Consider the following 19,431-nt stretch of genomic DNA (forward strand, 5'->3'; position numbering starts at 1 on the left):
CAGCTGAGAGCCCCTTGCTGGAGATGCATAAAGGGCTCCTTAAAGGCACAAATCCCATCATGTCCCGTGTGCTCCCCAGCCCCGGTCATCCGAGGCTCTCAGAGCAGCCTGAGGCCTTGCCAGCCGAATGCATTCTCCCCAGAGTGAGGCAGGCTGGCCGGGGGTGGGGCCTCACCATAGCCTGCTGTGTTTCCTGGCCCAGCTCTTTCTGATTCCTCACGCTCCCTTTAGGTTTCATTTCTCTGGGTTTCAGCTTCCTGATCTCTGTGCAAAGAGCTGGCAGGTGCCCAGGACAGGGAGCGGGGACAGCAGGAGAGACGTCACCCACCCTTCCCCTCTGAACATTCCCCTCCCCACACCCTCCGCCTGCGAACACTTGCACGAATCACATGCATGCCCCTGTGAACATATTCCCCCCCCCACCCCCCCACACCCACAGCCTCCCACTGCTGTGCTGGGGCTGATCCTGGCTCTGTGGGGCCCCGCAGAGGGTTGCAGGGGTTGGGTGGCATAGAAGCAGGGCTGCGACTGCCCCTCATGCCTGGTCTCTGTGCAGGGTTGAGTGACTGGGGTGCCCAGCTGGTGGGAGGGAGCCGCGTTCCCCATGGGCTGTTAACCCTCTGAATCCCTTCCTGTTGTCAGCTCCCAGTGGCTATGTGAGCAGGGAATGACTGAGATCTCCTGTAACATCTAGTGATGGGCTGGGGGAAAACGACTTCTGTATTTACATGAGTACATAAAAGGTTGTTACAAGGAGGCGGGAGAAAAATTGTTTTTCTTAACCTCTGAGGACAGGAGAAGAAGCAGTGGGCTTAAATTGCAGCCAGGGAGGTTTAGGTTGGACATAAACTTCCTAGCTGTCAGGGTGGTTAAGCACTGGAATAAATTGGCTAGGGAGGTTGTGGACTCTCCATCATTGGGGATTTTTAAGAGCCGGTTAAACGCCTGCCAGGGATGGTCTAGACTCTAGATCATACCTAGCCCTGCCTTGAGTGCAGGGGACTGGGCTAGATGACCTCTCGAGGTCCCTTCCAGTCCTACGATTCTATGAACTCACCTTCTCTGCCTCGATATCCAGCAGACAGAGCTGCCGTGCCAAAGGGAGCAGTGTTGGCTGCTGGTGGGTTACAAATCACTTTACTATTGAATGCAGGGGAATGACAGGTTGTTACCTTGTTGTATGAGTAAAGGGCAGCAGAAGTGGGCTGAGCCTGTCCTGATGCAGGCCACCACCCTCCAGTGAAGTGCTCTCGTGAAGCAGGGTGTAGGCAGCGTCTCTGGAGACCCGTGGTGCTGGAGCCAGCTCTTGTCAGTGCAGGCAGCTGAGGCATTGGGTCCCCAGGGCATTCCCCTGGGCAGCTCTCCCACTCCTGTCTGGCTGGGGCATGGGGAGCCTGGGACTCCACAGCCACAGGGGAGTTCCCAACCCACCTTCCCCAGGGTGGGCTTTGCTGAAGGGCCGCACTCGCTGTTTACAGTTGCTGTAACTACAGGGTTTGGCAGCTCCCTGGCACGGTGAGTCGCTCCTGCGCAGAGCACAAGACTAGGAGCAACGTCCGGGTCAAATTGTCGTACAGACATCCACCTTTTACCAAAAAAGCCAAAGAAACAACAAAAAAGATAAGAACGTTCAAAGCAGCTTATTTGTGTTTCTATTGCATTTGGGTCTAGTAAACAATAGAGACACCTGTACATTGTTTTTATTCTTGAGTCTGCAAAATACAAATCCTACATTTAGATAAATTACAATGGCGTGGACGTGTCCATGTGCATATTTGTTTGTTTTTCCTAAAGTTAATTAAGTCTTTTAGGAAAAATTGTCAGAGCGGCCACCAGCAAGAGTTGGTGATGAGCTCTAGCGGCCGAGCCATCGACCTGGTGCGGGACGGTGGTGCAGGGAAAGAGAGCGCCCGAGCAGTGAGGTTTCCCGCTACTCACCGAGCGCTGGGTTCAGTGGTGGGACCTGAGAACGTGGCATCGCAGAGAGCGGCGGGTGGCGGCAGAGAAGCAGCAGCAGCGCCGGGGTGACCGATGGTGGCAGAGGGAAGGGTGGCAGCAGGGTCCGTTGTGCTCAATGCACGTCCTGGGTGGGGGTGGGAGGGAACCCACATGAAGGCCCCTCTGAGCTCTGGGTCTTTGCTGACCAAGGATGGCCAACTGTGAGTGGGGTGCAGTGGAGGGAGAGGGGAGCGATGTGCTAATGGGATATTCATTCCTCAAACTTTCCCACCAGCAGCTGGGAAACTGAGGCAAAAGACACTGCCCTGTGTTAAAGGGGGAAAGGACTGAAAGGCAAAGGAGGAGTGTGTGTGTGTGATAAGAAAAGAGATCCTTATGCTTTCAGTCTCCCTAGGTTCGGCCTCCCTGTCCAGCATCTGTCATGTGGTAGGATCCCTTCTCCTGCAAAGAGGACCCCTCCCACCCTAAATAATGAGGAGTCAATCAGTAAAGGTAAAATCAAATAAAGTGTATTGAAGGGTTTATAACAAAGAGTGGGACAAATAAGAAGGGGAATAAAGAGCAAAATTGCGCAATACAGTGATTACCCCCAAACTCAACCCTACGAAACAGATATAAAAACCATCTTCACAGATCAAAGCGACAGCAGGTGCTTGGGACCTCAATCCTCTGGCTAACGGCAAGGCTTTGGAGAGGAGCTCCAAGGAGTCCCTTGATGTTCCTTCGGGGCCCCAGGAAAACAGAAGAAATGGTACGCTCAGGAGCACAGCGATGGACGATGACAAAGGTAAGTGCTGTTTCTTCTCCTCTCTTCTCTTTAGAGGTGAGGAAGCTGTAGGAGGAAAATCCCTAGGATGGATAGATGTCTGCAGGTAAGACCCATGACCCGTGACCGTCCCTGGCTGCCACTCAGTTGGACAGCCCTGAGGCCATGTTCGGGGCAGCTTTTTATACACTTGCCCGGGAAACCCCTTAGAAAAGGCGGGAAGCCCCTTCTGGGAAACCCCTTAGGAAAACCAGTTCTGACTGGAAGTTGTTTACAACTCCAGGAGAAATAAAAGAGCGGGAAAATGGACCTATAGCTCACGTGGGCATAAAATTCCATTTTGAAACCAACATGGATTCCTGTAGTCACAAAACATACGAAAATGAACCCACCTAACAAAAGTGTGCTGTGGGGTTGGCTTGGCTTAGAATCATAGAATCACAGAATCATAGAATATCAGGGTTGGAAGGGACCTCAGGAGGTCATCTAGTCCAACCCCCTGCTCAAAGCAGGACCAATCCCCAATCAAATCATCCCAGCCAAGGCTTTGTCAAGCCTGACCTTAAAAACTTCCAAGGAAGGAGATTCTACCACCTCCCTAGGTAACGCATTCCAGTGTTTCACCACCCTCCTAGTGAAAAAGTTTTTCCTAATATCCAACCTAAACCTCCCCCACTGCAACTTGAGACCATTACTCCTTGTCCTGTCCTCTTCTACCACTGAGAATAGTCTAGAACCATCCTCTATGGAACCACCTCTCAGGTAGTTGAAAGCAGCTATCAAATCCCCCCTCATTCTTCTCTTCTGCAGACTAAACAATCCCAGTTCCCTCAGCCTCTCCTCATAAGTCATGTGTTCCAGACCCCTAATCATTTTTGTTGCCCTTCGCTGGACTCTCTCCAATTTATCCACATCCTTCTTGTAGTGTGGGGCCCAAAACTGGACACAGTACTCCAGATGAGGCCTCACCAATGTCGAATGTGAGGCCTCATCTGGAGTACTGTGTCCAGTTTTGGGCCCCACACTACAAGAAGGATGTGGATAAATTGGAGAGAGTCCAGCGAAGGGCAACAAAAATGATTAGGGGTCTAGAGCACATGACTTATGAGGAGAGGCTGAGGGAGCTGGGATTGTTTAGTCTGCAGAAGAGAAGAATGAGGGGGGATTTGATAGCTGCTTTCAACTACCTGAAAGGGGGTTCCAAAGAGGATGGCTCTAGACTGTTCTCAATGGTAGCAGATGACAGAACGAGGAGTAATGGTCTCAAGTTGCAATGGGGGAGGTTTAGATTGGATATTAGGAAAAACTTTTTCACTAAGAGGGTGGTGAAACACTGGAATGCGTTACCTAGGGAGGTGGTAGAATCTCCTTCCTTAGAGGTTTTTAAGGTCAGGCTTGACAAAGCCCTGGCTGGGATGATTTAACTGGGAATTGGTCCTGCTTCGAGCAGGGGGTTGGACTAGATGACCTTCTGGGGTCCCTTCCAACCCTGATATTCTATGATTCTATGATTCTATGAATAGAGGGGAACGATCACGTCCCTCGATCTGCTGGCTATGCCCCTACTTATACATCCCAAAATGCCATTGGCCTTCTTGGCAACAAGGGCACACTGCTGACTCATATCCAGCTTCTCGTCCACTGTAACCCCTAGGTCCTTTTCCGCAGAACTGCTGCCTAGCCATTCGGTCCCTAGTCTGTAGCTGTGCATTGGGTTCTTCCGTCCTAAGTGCAGGACCCTGCACTTATCCTTATTGAACCGCATCAGGTTTCTTTTGGCCCAATCCTCCAATTTGTCTAGGTCCCTCTGTATCCTATCCCTGCCCTCCAGCGTATCTACCACTCCTCCCAGTTTAGTATCATCCGCAAATTTGCTGAGGGTGCAATCCACCCCATCCTCCAGATCATTTATGAAGATATTGAACAAAACCGGCCCCAGGACCGACCCCTGGGGCACTCCACTTGACACCGGCTGCCAACTAGACATGGAGCCATTGATCACTACCCGTTCAGCCCGACAATCTAGCCAACTTTCTACCCACCTTATAGTGCATTCATCCAGCCCATACTTCTTTAACTTGCTGACAAGAATACTGTGGGAGACCGTGTCAAAAGCTTTGCTAAAGTCAAGAAACAATACATCCACTGCTTTCCCTTCATCCACAGAATCAGTAATCTCATCATAGAAGGCTATTAGATTCGTCAGGCATGACCTACCCTTGGTGAATCCATGCTGACTGTTCCTGATCACTTTCCTCTCGTGTAAGTGCTTCAGGATTGATTCCTTGAGGACCTGCTCCATGATTTTTCCGGGGACTGAGGTGAGGCTGACTGGCCTGTAGTTCCCAGGATCCTCCTTCTTCCCTTTTTTAAAGATTGGCACTACATTAGCCTTTTTCCAGTCATCTGGGACTTCCGCCGTTCGCCACGAGTTTTCAAAGATAATGGCCAATGGCTCTGCAATCACATCCGCCAATTCCTTTAGCACTCTCGGATGCAACTCGTCCGGCCCCATGGACTTGTGCACGTCCAGCTTTTCTAAATAGTCCCTAACCTTATGATCACAGCTTATGATCACATGTGTTTGAATGTGGTTGTGATGTTTTCCCAAACTAATGCTGAGTTCCCTTTCCCTTTCAATAGCAGTTCTCTTTTGTAAAACACAGACTCAGTGCCTGTGAGTGGGGATGTATTGTCTCTTGGAGGCGCCTGGGGCGGTGTTAAGTTTTCCCAGATTACTGCGGTGGGGGGGCTCGAGCCAGTTCTGCACACACAGTGGTGCGGAATTCCCCCAGGAGTAGTAACATAACCCAGTCATTGTCCAACACTGACCAGTTGGAAAAAGGTCCAAGGGGTGGTATTCACGGAGCTCAGCCTGCTTAGTACTGTGGCAAATGCTTCCAGCTCTGGTGGGGCCTGATGATTACACAACCGCTAGAAACGTCCCTGCTTTGTGTCTGAGTGGAGATAAGACCAAGAGGAGGTGGGTGGGCCAGAAGAGAGAAGAAACTCTGGTTATTGCAGATATCTAGAGGGAGACGAAGTCCTGTCCCTTATCGAAAAGGCCAGGCCCATCCTGCCTCCCTCTGAGGGTCCCCTTCCTCTCCTCCACTGAGATCTGGGCAGTTCAGGACACAGTCAGAGGGGGCTGGATGGACGCCTCTATGCAGGGCCAGGATTGGGACAGAGGAGACACACACAGAACTGCATGCTCAGGAGAGTTTATTCTTGTTGTGGGCTGCAGCCACTGAGGGGAAGGGGCAGGAATGTAACTAGAATAGATACACTTCGGGGAAGAGAGTTTGCAGCTGGGGAAGTGAGATCTGGTCTTTCAGGGAGGGAGAGGACTGTCCCTTGATGCAGCAAAGGCATCGGAAAGTCTGGGACCTTGTCTGATCATGCCCAAGGAGCCCAGATCTTTTGCATCCCAGGCACTGAGCTCCCCCTTTAGGCGCAGGCGAGCGACTCTCCTCGCTAGGGTCGATACTTGCAAACGTAGCCGTTTTTCATATGACAGTCTTTATCATTCCAGTTCTTAAAATCTAGATGGCAAAACCAATCAGTGGGGCAATGGAAGGGCGAGTGGGGCCATTCCTGCCCTTACAGTGATGTCCCTCCTCATTGCACACTGCTGAGAGAAGACCCCAGCTCCTGTGCATGAGGCTGCAAGGATGAGGAGGCTGGAGATGAAGGCCCATGTGCCTCAGACAGGGACAGGCTCCATTGTTCCATGAGGGACGCTGTGTCCAGCAAAACTATCTGCCCTCACCAGCGTCTTCAGCCCTGGCTCTGAGCCCTTTAATTTCAGCCTTTCGCTTGGGCCTCCAAATGAAATTTGTCCCCTTCTTGGGGATACCACTTTGCTGGTGGGGGAACCTGGGCCCAAAGACTAGCCCAGGTTCTGACCCAGGGACACTCTGCACAGCAGCCGTGCGCCACTCACTGCAATTCGTTGCTGCTACTTCCCTGCCCCCCTCATAGCTCAGGGTTAAAATTCTCAGAGCTTCTCTCTTCCCAGCTTCAGCAAATGCGGCTAGAACGAAACTCGGGTTGTCCCCAGAGTTGCTCTGGCCAGAGAGGAGTGTGAGTGCCCCTGTGGTCCCAGCCAGACACTGCCCTGTTAGCACCTGCAGCTCCTGTCACCTGAGCCTGCTGGGCTCTGATTGGCTGCTTCCATGGGGCCGCTCTCGGCAGCCCTTTGCTGCTCTTTTCCTGGGGCAGGATGTGATAGGACCACGGGGCCTCCAGTAGGGGCCACAAAGGCCTGGTGCAGCCTGTCTCACGCGCTCATGAGCCATGGGGCCCCACTTTCAAGAAGGGGTGCCAGATCCAGAGTCTAGGACCAGGGAGTGAGCCTAGAGGTCAAAGAAGCAGGCAGTGCTAAGGCCTGTCCAGAATCCAGGGAGATCGGCACCGACTCCGTGGGTGCTCAGCAGCTGCTGGCAGCCCTGTGGATCAGCTCCTTTCCCCACCCCCCCACCTACTAGCAGGTGCTGCCAATCAGCCCCTCCTGCACGCCGCGATCAGCTGTTCAGCCACATGCAGGAGGTGCTGGGGTGAGGGGGAGGAGCGGAGGCAGGAAGAGGTGGGGTAGGCGTGGGGGCTTGGGGAAGGGCTGGAGTGGGCGTGGGGCCTGGGGCGGGGAAGGGGTTGAGCCCGCCCCCCGGGGAACTCAGGAAGTCGGCACCTCTGCCGAGGGATATCAGAAATACACCCATCCAGTTCTGGGAGCCAGTCCCAGCAGCCTGGTAAGCGTCCAGCACAGGTGACCTCAACCACGGCGGGGAGAACTGGCCTAACAGTGGCAGCCACCCTGGAGGGCTGTACCAATGGAGCGAAAGCAGCTCCGTGTTTGTGTGTAGACAAGCCCTTAGCAACAGACTGAAAACGTAGTAAAGTGTCACAAGGCCTGATTCTCATTTACTTCTCACTGATACCGCTCTGGCACTTCTGAAACGTCAGCCTTGGCTCTTAAGTACATAAGAACGGCGATACTCAGTCAGACCAATGGTCCATCTAGCCCAGTCTCCTGTCTTGTGACAGCGGCCACCGCCAAGTGCTTCAGAGGGAATGAGCAGAACAGGTCATCATCAAGTGATCCATCCCCTGTCGCCCATTCCCAGTTTCTGGCAAACAGAGGCTAGGGACACCATCCCTGCCCATCCTGGCTAATAGCCATTGATGGTCCTATCCTCCAGGAACTTCTCTAGTTCTTTTTTGAACCCTGTTATAGTCTTGGCGTTGACAACAAAGAGATTCACAGGTTGACTGTACGTTGGGTGAAGAAATATTTCCTTTTGTTTGTTTTAAACCTGCTGCCTATTCATTTCATTTGGTGACCCCTAGTTCTTGGGTTATGAGACGGAGTAAATAACACTTCCTTATCTACTTTCTCCACATCAGTCATGATTTTATAGACCTCTATCATTTCCCCTCTTAGTCATCTCTTTTCCAAGCTGAAAAGTCCCAGTCTTATTAATCCCTCCCCATATGGAAGCCGTTCCATACCCCTAGTCATTTTTGTTGCCCTTTTCTGAAACTTTTCCAATTCCAATCGAACTTTTTTGAGACGGGGGAACTACATCTGCACGCAGTGTTCAAGATGTGGGCGTACCATGGATTTAAAGAGAGGCAATAAGATATTTTGTGTCTTCTTATCTGTCCTTCTCCTAACAATTCCCAACATTCTGTTTGCTTTTTTGACTGTCGCTGCACATTGAGTGGATGTTTTCAGAGAACTCTCCACAATGACTCCAAGATCTTTCTTGAATGGTAACAGCTAATTTAGACCCCATCATTTTCTATGTATAGTTGGGATTATGTTTTCCAATGTGCATTACTTTTCATTTATCAACATTGAATTTCATCTGCCATTTTGTTGCCCAGTCACCCAGTTTTGTGAGATCTCTTTGTGAGAGGACCTTCCCTCTTATCCCATGACAGGTTACTTTGCTTAAGAGCCTTTGGTGAGGGACCTTGCCAAAGGCTTTCTGAAAATCTAAATACATGTTGACACTTTCCCAGCAAATCATGTTCATCAATGTGTCTGATAATTCTGTTCTTTCCTATAGTTAGTTTCAACCAGTTTGCCGGGTACTGAAGTCAGGTTTACCGGCCTGTAATTGCCAGAATCACTTCTGGAGCCTTTTAAAAAAAATGGCCTCACATTCGCTGTCGTCCAGTCATCTGGTAAAGAAGCCGATTTAAATGATCGGTTACAGACGACAGTTAGTAGTTCTGCAATGTCACATTTGAGTTCCTTCAGAACTCTTGGGTGATGCCATCTGGTCCTGGTGACTTATAATGGTTTAGTTTATCAATTTGTTCCAAACCCTCCTGTAATGACACCTCAATGTGGGACAGTTCGTGTTCTGTTAGTGACTGTCCTGGTGCTTTACTGTGAGCTCGACACGCCTGTAGGGTCCTATGTGTGCTGCTCACCCCGATGCAATCTAGAGGCAGGAGAAGCAATGTTTCAATACAAAGAGACTGATTTATTTCTGTTTTCTCTGTAACTTATGTTTTTACTTCATTTACAATAAATCAGATCCTTGACAAGCTGGGGAAACTGGTGCCATGTAAATGTGAGTCGTGGTCAAGGTGAGATGGGGAAAGCAAAGATGTGTCTATATAATTATTCCCATTACAGGCACTCATCTATGCAAATGCAAAAACTCAACGCTGTTAGAAGAAACTCCACACCTACTTGCTGCGTGGAGGTTGGAAGGCCACAGAGCTGGAGGGTAGGTTTGCGTAGAGACAAGGATGGTCGCACCGTCCCCTCTGAGTAGAAACAGCTGCTCAGTATCAGAAGCTAAACTGTCTCTGCGGTGATACTTACAAAACACTTGACAATGGCTGGGTAGCTGGTGGGCTGAGGCCACTGTCCATTTTGCTGACCAGTATTGTCTCCCTGTGCTCCCCTGTCCATCTGCTGGTTCGCTCCTGTTGTCCCTTGTTGCAGACTGTAGACTCTTTGGAGCCAGACACAATGGGGTCCTGGTCCATGTCTGGGCTCCTAGGCGTGACCACAAGACAGGTAGCTAATAATAATTAGCAGCAGCAGCAGCAGCATGTGCCATAGTCTGAATCATTTGCAACACGAATGTCATTGTTACACAGGTGGGGAAAGTGACTCACTTCAGAAGGAGGTCTTGGTGTGTCCAGGGAAGGGAAAGGATCCCCCATTTTCTCCACATCTCCAGTCTCCTGCTCTGTTGTTGCCACGAGTGGACTTCCTCCTTTAGTCAAGAGAATGACTTTCAGTCTCGTGAATGAAGTCACGTATGGCCTCAGCCTCAGTGGTTTGGGAGTTCTGCTGGAATATTTCTGCCACCTTTTCCAACTTCCTTTTCAGTTGTGGCCTCTCTGGGAGTTGCCTGGAATGGCGAAACCTGCTTTGTACATCTCAGCTGCCTTCTGCACACTGTTCTTCTTGTAGAAGAGGAAATTTCCCCAGTGAAGGCAGACTGCCTGCTGACACTTCTTGCTGAGGCTGGGCATTGCACTCACGAGATTGAGATAAATCTCTTCTCGGTAGTGAGGTGTGTTTTCTCCATACATGTCAGCTAAAGCCAACCTTGCAAACACAGAGGCTGGAACTTTCTGCACAGCCTTTTTGAAGGCCTCAATAGCTGCTGCCAATATTTCTTCTCTTCTGCTGGATTTGGCCCCCCACAACTACATCTTGTAGCAGATGCCAAGGTCATAGTGAAGGAGATGATAATTGGGGTTCAGAGAGATTGCTCGCTCTAGAATAGAAATTTTTTTCCCTACAAATTCTAGTTGAAAGAACTTGGCTGCATGTCTCAGGACCTCAGGGTCCAGGCTATTCTGAACAACATCTTCTAAGAGGTCTTCTGCTTGCTGTCTATCCGATTCCTTAAGGATCTCGGCTAAATACACCTTAGCTTCATAGTTTTGCTGCTGTTCATGGAGAATGGCAACCAACTTCTTTTTGGCTGCTTCCCGAAGAACAGGCTTGTGTGAGTGAGTCCATGATGCAAAGACCGCAATTGCCAACCCTGCGAGAAATTCCCCATTTGCTTCATCTTCTCCTAATGCCATTTGGAAACACTTTGTGGCTTCAATGCCATTGCGGAAGCCTGCTGCCAGGAGAGACCAGCCTTTCTGTGCATATATCTCAGGGACCTGAGCTGCATGTGGAGAGCGGCTCTTCAGGGAGCTGTATATCTCTCTAACCTCGTCCAGGTAAAGCTCAACCAAATCATAGTGGGCCAAGTGATAATAGATCCAGGCATAGTTTCCGTAAATGACCAGGACCTGCCGGGGGAAGTTATCTGGATGATCTCTTTCCAGAATCTCTTCTGCTTCTCTAAGGCTTTGCAGAGCATCTTCATATTGCCCTTGCAGGTGGCAGAGATAAGCCTGCATGGCAAGGAGCGTGGGCTGGTTCTGGTAGTGAGTGTGGGCAATCCTGAGAGCCAGAGTTTGGAGGAGGTGAACTGCATCTACCTGGTATCTGATTTCAAAGTTCCAGGTGAAGTGGCGCTGGAGGGCCTGCAGCTTCTTCAGATGCAGGGTGCTGCGAAGAAAGGGAAAAATGAGACTCCATCTGGGCTGAATGAATTTCCACTACATGCTACAATGATGGGGCAGTGATTACAGAGTGACAGGGTTTCTTTCTGGTTAAAAGCAAATTGCTAAGTGGCAACAAAGAACTAAGCCTGGATTTCAGTGTCTGACGTCCTCACTCTCCCATGCATGGGATCAGTATGAATGGTTTGAATCTAACCTTTGTGAAATCCTCTTAGTACTTCCTGTGTCCTAGAAAGCAACACTGCCAAACCCCATGACTCATTGCAATAGATGCAGCCTGTGGTATTTGTTATGTCACAGAGAGCTCCCCGCTTGGTAACGTCAGGAGAATTTCTCAGGGGGGAAATAACAATGTACAACGTTTGTTCAAAATGTGTTTACCTGTTTGAATGCTCCTCCAGCACCAGAGCTGCTAAGTGAGAGTATTTAGAAGTGATTATTTTGTTGTGCAGTTCACCTTTAGGGCCGAAGCTAGCTATTAACTGGAATATTTGATGCGTGTTATTCCAAGCCAAAATGTACATCATGATGTCACAAAACAGAGCCCACAAAACAAAGGGATTTCCCATGTAAGAACTTGGTGAATGTGGAGCTAAGGTTGCAAATGCAGTCTGGACCAATAATGTAAGGTATGGGGGTTAACCTTAATAGAAATGTAACTTTTAAGGAGCTGATATCTAGAAAACTGAATCTTCAGGGAGCGCTTAAACCCCCTCAAACATTGGAAATCATCTGGCTGCCCACTGGGGTCATTTATGTCCTGGGATACGTATATGTGTGTGTGGAGAGAGAGTCTCGCACTGACTTCACTGGGGGCCATTTATCCAAGGAGACAGGAAGGGCCTGACTCTCATTTACACAAAGGCTAGTTCCCAGCACGCTGGCAGCGTAAAGCGAGTGTAAATGGAAAGGCCCCTTTGCACGGCCAGGGTGCTGTGAAATGGCCGCAGGGTGTGTCTACCCTGCAGTGAGAGGTGGGACCGTAGCATGGGCTGCCCTACCCGCACTAGCTGTAACCTAGATATCACAGCTAAAGACAGCAGTGACACTTGGCGGTGCAGGACCTGCAAGCCCATCTGGCCCCCAGGTACGTACTTGTGTTTCTAGGCCACATCCGGGTCTGCGCCACTGCGGCTTCACTGCTCGGTTTAATCCCACTAGCTAGATTAAAGCTCGCATGGGGATGCCTACCTGAGCTAGACACACCTGCGACTGCACTGTAGCCATAACCTTAGTATCAATGGGAACGGGGCCCACTCTAGTCAGCAGGCAGGAGAGAAATGTAATGGGGAGATGCTGAGGATCGGCAGAATGTAAATATTCTGTCTCTGGCCATTTAACTGAGACAATGGAGGCCTGTTACACCCCTCCCCCTGCTGTGCATCCTGCATGCAGATGTGGTTGCCCCATCTCAAAACAGATATATTGGAATGGGAAAAGGTTTAGAAAAGGGCAACAAAAATGATTAGGGGTATGGAACGGCTTCCATGTTAGGAGAGATTAATAAGACTGGGATTGCTCATCTTGGAAAAGAGACGACTAAGGGGGGATATGATTGAGGTCTATACAGTCATGACTGGTGTGGAGAAAGTAAATAAGGAAGTGTGATTTACTCCTCATAACCCAAGAACTATCGGTCACCAAATGAAATGAATAGGCAGCAGGTTTCAAAGAAAGAAATGGAAGTATTTCTTCCCACGATGCACAGTCAACCTGTGGAACTCTTTGTTGTGAAGGCCAAAAAAGAACTAGAGACGTTCATGGAGGACAGGTCCATCAATGACTATTAGCCAGGATGGGCAGGGATGGTGTCCCTGCCTCTGTTTGCCAGAAGCTGGGAATGGGTGACAGGGGATGGATCACCTGAGGATTCCCTGTTCTGTTCATTCCCTCTGGGGCACCTGCCGTTGGCCACTGTTGGAAGACAGGACAATGGGCTAGATTGACCTTTGGTCTGACCCACTGTGGCCGTTCTTATGGACTCTGTGGATGCAATGTCTGTTCTTTGTTCTGGAATTGGCCTGGATACAGCTGAAACCCTAAGAATTGAAGGCATAAACACACCTGAGAGTTATTTCTATGAGACTTTCTGATTCCTTCCTTTTCTTGAACTCAGAACAAAAACTGATGACACTATGTTTTTCAGTTAAAATGTAAAATTGCACAGCAGCCATTGCTCTACAACCCAGCACGGGACAGAACCTGCCACCCCTTGGGAGTTAAGTGATCTCCTCTCACCTAACTCTCATTCTCCATCCTTCCTGACCTCTGTGCTGCTTTTCATACTGTCAACCATGACATCCATCCCAACCTCCTGGGACCTCATGAAGAGGTTACATAAGAATGGCCCTATTGGGTCAGACCAAAGGTCCATCTAGCCCAGTGTCCTGTCTTCTGACAGTGGCCAATGCCAGGTGCCCCAGAGGGAATTGACAGAACAGAGAATCATCAAGTGATCCATCCCCTGTCGCCCATTCCCAGCTTCTGGCAATCGGAGGCAAGTTACACTTAGAGCTTGGTGTTGCATCCCTGCCCATCCTGTCAATAGCCCTTGATGGACCTGTCCTCCATGAACTTACCTAGTTCTTTTTTGAACCCTACTATTGTTTTGGCCTCACAACATCCCCTGGCAACCAATTTCACAGGTTGACTGTACGTTATATAAAGAAATACTTCCTTTTGTTTGTTTTAAACCTGCTGCCTATTAATTTCATTGGGTGATCCCTAGTTATTGTGTTATGTAAAGGACTAAATAACACTTCCTTATTCACTTTCTCCACACCAGTCAAGATTTTATAGACCTTTATCATATTCCCCCCTTAGCCATCTCTTTTCCAAGCTGAAAACTCCCAGTTTTTTTAATCTCTCCTCAGATGGAAGCTGTTTCATACCCCTAATCATTTTTGTTGCCCTTCTCTCTACCTTCTCTATTGCAGTATATCTTTTTTGAGCTGGGGCAACCAGATCTGCATGCAGTATTTAAGATATGGGTGTGCCATGAATTTATATAGGGGTATTATCATATTTTCTATTTGATCTATCCCTTTCCTAATGGTTCCTAACATTCTGTCAGCTTTTTTTGACTGCCATCGCACAGTGAGCAGATACTTTCAGAGAGGTATCCACAATGACTCCAAAGTCTTTCTTGAGTGGTAACAGTTAATTTAGAACCCAGCATTTTGTATGTGTAGTTGGGATTATGTTTTCCAATGTGCATTTCTTTGCATTTATCAACATAGAATTTCATCTGCCATTTTGTTGCGCAGTCACCCTGTTTTGTGAGATCCTTTTAACTCTTCTCAGTCTGCTTTGGACTTAACTATCTTGAGTAATTTTATATCATCCGCAAATTTTGCCACATCACTGTTTACCCCCTTTTCCAGATTATTTATGAAAACGTTGAACAGTCCTGTCCCAGTACTGACCCTTGGGGAACACCACTACTCACCTCTCTCCATTCTAAAAACTGACCATTTATTCCTGCCCTTTGTTTCCTGTCTTTTAATTGGTTACTGATCCATGAGAGGACCTTCCTTCTTATCTCATAACAGCTTCCTTTGCTTATGAGCCTGTGGTGAGGGACCTTGTCAAAGGCTTTCTGAAAGTGCAAGTACACTACTTCCCCTGGATCAGCCTTGTCCATATATTTGTTGACCTCCTCCAAGAATTGTAATAGGTTGGTGAGGCATGATTTCCCTTGACAAAACCCATGTTGACTCTTCCGCAACAAATAGGATGTATTAGCAGGAGCGTCGTAAGCAAGACACAAGAAGTAATTTTTCTGCTCTACTCCACGCTGATACAGCTTCAGCTGGAGCATTGCGTCCAGCTCTGGGCGCCACATTTCAGGAAAGATGTGGACAAATTGGAGAAAGTCCAGAGGAGAGCAACAAAAATGATTCAAGGTCTATAAAAGATGACTTATGAGGAAAGATTGAAAAAGCTGGGTTTAGTCTGGAGAAGAGAAGACTGGGAGGGGACATTTATGCACTTGAAAACGGTTATAAAGATTGTTACAAGGAGGAGGGAGAAAAATTATTCTTGTTAACCTCTGAGGATAGGGTAAGAATCAATGGACTTAAATTGCAGCAAGGGTGTTTTAGGTTGGACATTAGGAAAAACTTCCTGACTGTCAGGGTGGTTATGCACTGGAATAAAGTGCCTAGGGAGTGTGATGGCGTGGCTGCCTGCCACTGGCAGAAATGGGGTTAAAAGCAGCCCTACGGAGAGTGAGCTGTAGGCAGCCAATTAGAAAGGGGCTGAGAGAAGCAGACAATCATGACCTGGCAGGCGCATATAAGAAGGGCTGCACGGCATAGCAGAGTTCAGTAGCTGAATGGAGTTTGTGGGGAGAAGACCAGGCTCTGAGCAGGAAGAAGGAGTGCTAGCACCTGGGATAGAGGAGTGCTGCAAGCAGGGGCTGGGGGAGCTAGAGAGAGCTCTGGGCTGGTTGCTACAACCTGCAGGCTGAGGACCTGAGGTATGGGCAGAAAAGGGTGCTGCAGCTACATGGGAAGTGGCCCTGGGACAATGGACTGAAGTTGCCACTGGAGGAGTGGCTGAACAGAGACCGTGGGTCCCCTGGAAGGGGGAGAACACAGAGGGTGGCACAGCCAGGGGGCAGTGTCACTGAAGAGGACTCTACAGTTCTGGGAGTGGCGTGGGTCCTGGAACAAAAGTGATGGCAACAAGGCACCACCAGAGGAGGGGGCCCTGGTGAGTAGAGCTAATTCCCATCACAGCCAGCAGGAGGCGCCACAGTGGCGAATCCCATCCCATCACAGGGAGGTTGTGGAATCTCTGTCAAAAAGTAGGTTAGACAATCCCCTGTCAGTGATGGTCTAGATAATACTTAGTCCTGCCTTGAGTGCAGGGCACTGAACTAGAAGACTTCTCGAGGTCCCTTCCAGTCCTATGATTCTATGAAATTGTGTTCATCTGTGTCTGATAATTCTGTTCCTCATTATAGTTTCAATCACTTTGCCTGGTAGTGAAGTGAGGCTTACTGGACTGTAATTGCCAGGATCACCTCTGGAGCTTTTTTAGAAATTGGTGTCACATTAGCTATCCTCCAGACATCTGGTACAGAAGCTGGTTTAAATGATAGGTTACATACATAGGTTTTAGGACTGGACATTTCATTTCTGTTTAACTAGCTTCCTCATTTTTGTGTAGTTCCCCTTTCTGAAATTAAATGCTCCTGTGTTGGACTTCTTTGGTGGTCCCCTCCCCCCAGATATGTTCAATTTAATTATTTTATGGATGCTATCACAAGGCGGTTCAGCTAGATTCACCTCTTGGGCTGGATCCTGTGCTCCCATTTAGAACTAAATCAAGCATGTAGAAGCACTTGTCCAGACTCTAGGGAGATGGGGATAAAAATCTCGGAGCAGAAGGAATTATGGTCCTTTTATCCTGTTTAGATTCTCAGGGGCAAAGATTCCTAAACACAAGCAAGAGATCCGCAGGACTAACCTGGGTTAGCCCTAATGGACACATCGAGCTGGCATATTTCATCAGCTCTGGCACCATGTGAATCCTAAGACTGCAACACGTTTTTGTGTGTATGGTTACTTGTTTTAACTTTGTAAATAATGCTCTTATTTCTTTTTCCTGGTTAATAAATCCTAGTTTACTAGAGAAATGTCTACAAGTGTTGTCTTTGGTGTGAGATCTAAGGTGCAAATTGAGCTGAGTGTAAGTGAATGGTCCTTTGTGAGTGAGACTAACCTGAATATTTTGTGATCTTTGGTGTAAAGCAACCATGTGCCACAGAGCAAGCTTGCCTGGGTTGCGAGAGAGATTGGAATGCCCCAGGGGACTGTCTGTGGCCCCACGGTAAAGCTGCCTAGAGCCTGAGGGGTTCAAACTTGTCACTTGGTTGGTGAAATCGAAGTATAGAACTCCCAGCCAGTTTGGGGTTTGTGCTGTGGTTCTTAAAAGTCTGCCTTGAGGCTGGTATTCTCACTCATGAGCCACTCCAGCAAGTGTGACAATAAATACGCTTCCCCATGGCCCTGCGGAGCCGCCTCCGGGCTCTCACGGCACAAGGGGGCTTGGAGCTCCGATGGACACAGTTCTCCATAGCCCTGCAGAGCCACCCCTGTGACTGGCACAGCCTCCATCCCTGACACAGAGGGTCGCTCAGGGCCGCATTGCCCTCTAGGCCCTGCCCTCACCAGCCACACTGCCAATGGGTGAAGTTTTCCGCAGCCATTTTGGCTGCTATCTCCCATTACTCTCAATGGGGCTGAAGGCAGCAAGATGGCTGCCATTTCCCTACAGGCTGTCTGCACGTGGCAGGGAAGTTGCCTGTAATGAAGAGGGCAGCCATCTCCGACTGTGTTCAGTGAGACCCAAGCCCGGTGCAGCAGAGTGACCACCTTTGTTGGATGGAAGAAAGGGGGAAAAAAACCGCAGGAGAATTAAGTTATGGATGGTCATCATAAGGGCCGAATCAATGAAATAAGGGACAGTCCTATAAAATAAAGAACGGGTGGTCATCCTAACACTGAGAGGCAAAATGTCTGGCGCTCCATGAGGGTTGCGTTGGGGGCTAGCCAGGACATGGTTACGTCTCAGGAACAGCAGAGCCCTGTAAAGGGAGGGTGGAGAAGCTCTCGGGGGCAGGAGGCAGATTTAAGGTTTGTAGGGAATGGGGGGGTAGGAGGCGGGGCGGGGGACAGGAAAGAGGCTGGTGGTGCAGGTGAAAGGATAGGGATGGGATGGGAGAGAGATGGAGGGGATCAGCTTGTGTGTCAGCTGGGGGAGAGCAGGAAGCCGTCCCGGTGTAAGGGGGCTGCTGGCCCCGCACTGACACTGAGTGGGGTTGTTTGGCTGCCCTCTGCCAATAGCGGGGAAGGGCCACGGAGAAATTAGAATCCTGAGACTGGCAGTCCCTGGGGCCAATGGGCAGGGGTCAATACTCTAGGTCAGGCTGATTGACAGGGAGGGCAGGCCAATGAGGGAGTCAGGAGCCTGGGGGCCTGTCCTCCGTGTGCGCTGGAGCTCCCTGAGCCAGGGCAGGGCTGAGCTAAGGGGAGAGCAGCCGCCAGAGCTGGGCAGGAGGCAGAGCTGCAGCAGCCAGGGGGCTGGAGCTGGGGAGCTGGAGCGGGGGTGGTGGTGGAGAGGATGCTGGAGCGGGGGCAGGCGCTGGAGCCCGAGCAGCCCGGGGGTGGGGTGGGGTGGGGAGGGGGGGCGCTGGAGCCGGAGCACCCTGGGTTTGGGGGTGTTTACACAGGGGAGGAGCAGGAAGGGCTGGGAGAGGAATACCCCACAGCTGCTGGGTTGAGGTCCTTGGACTGGCATCCGGGACAGAGGGCGGGCCGGGTTCCCCCACCAGTCAGTGCTGGGGTGACACATGAGGGAGAGCCCCTGGGGGCGGTGGGGGCCGTCTGGAGCAGCCTGCGATGACACCCGGCCGGGGCAGAACGTTAACATGAGGTGATCGGGGGGGCTCAGGGAGAGGGAAGCGCGGCTGCTCCCAGCGCGTGAGAGGCCAGGGCGTGACCAAGGGGCTCGACGGGCTGAGTAAGCACGGGAAGGGGCATCCGAGCTAATTCCCCAGATGAGCCAGAAGACGGTGCTGCCCAGGGGTGAGTAGCACCAACCCTGTCACGCCATCTCAGCTCTCCACTGTGCCCACAGAATGGTCGCTCTGGTCCCCATAAAACTGCCTGAACCCCCGTAGCTGGGTCTACGTGGCTCCTTTCCAGCTCTGAGTGGTGATACATCCATCCACAAACAGCTGCTGGGAGGGGCCCCCAACCCCGGACAGCCCTGGGGCAGGTACCTGCTGACTGCCCAGGTTTGCTGTGGAAAGGGATTGCGGCTGGAAGCAGGGCACCTGCTCTGCGTGCAAAGCAGCCCCCAACCAGATAAGAGCTTTCCTGTGTTTTGCCCCTTCCCCAAGCTCCCCGTGGATCTACGCCCCGTCCCCTCCAGCATCCCCCGACAGGGCAAACCTGCCAGTTCCAACCCCCCTCTCACTCACTCACACCCAGCCTGCCCTGGCTGTCTGCTTATCCCTTCATCGCAGCGCAAAGGGGCCCGTGGTGTTTGGACGCGCCTGGCCAGCTGGCAGCGCTGGGGTGAGCGTGTTCACCTGCACCTGATGGGGTCGCTGTGCCTGAGGGGTTGGAGCACAC

The sequence above is a fragment of the Natator depressus genome, chromosome 1 (genome assembly GCF_965152275.1).
Source record: "Natator depressus isolate rNatDep1 chromosome 1, rNatDep2.hap1, whole genome shotgun sequence".
In the NCBI taxonomy this organism is placed as follows: Eukaryota; Metazoa; Chordata; order Testudines; family Cheloniidae; genus Natator; species Natator depressus.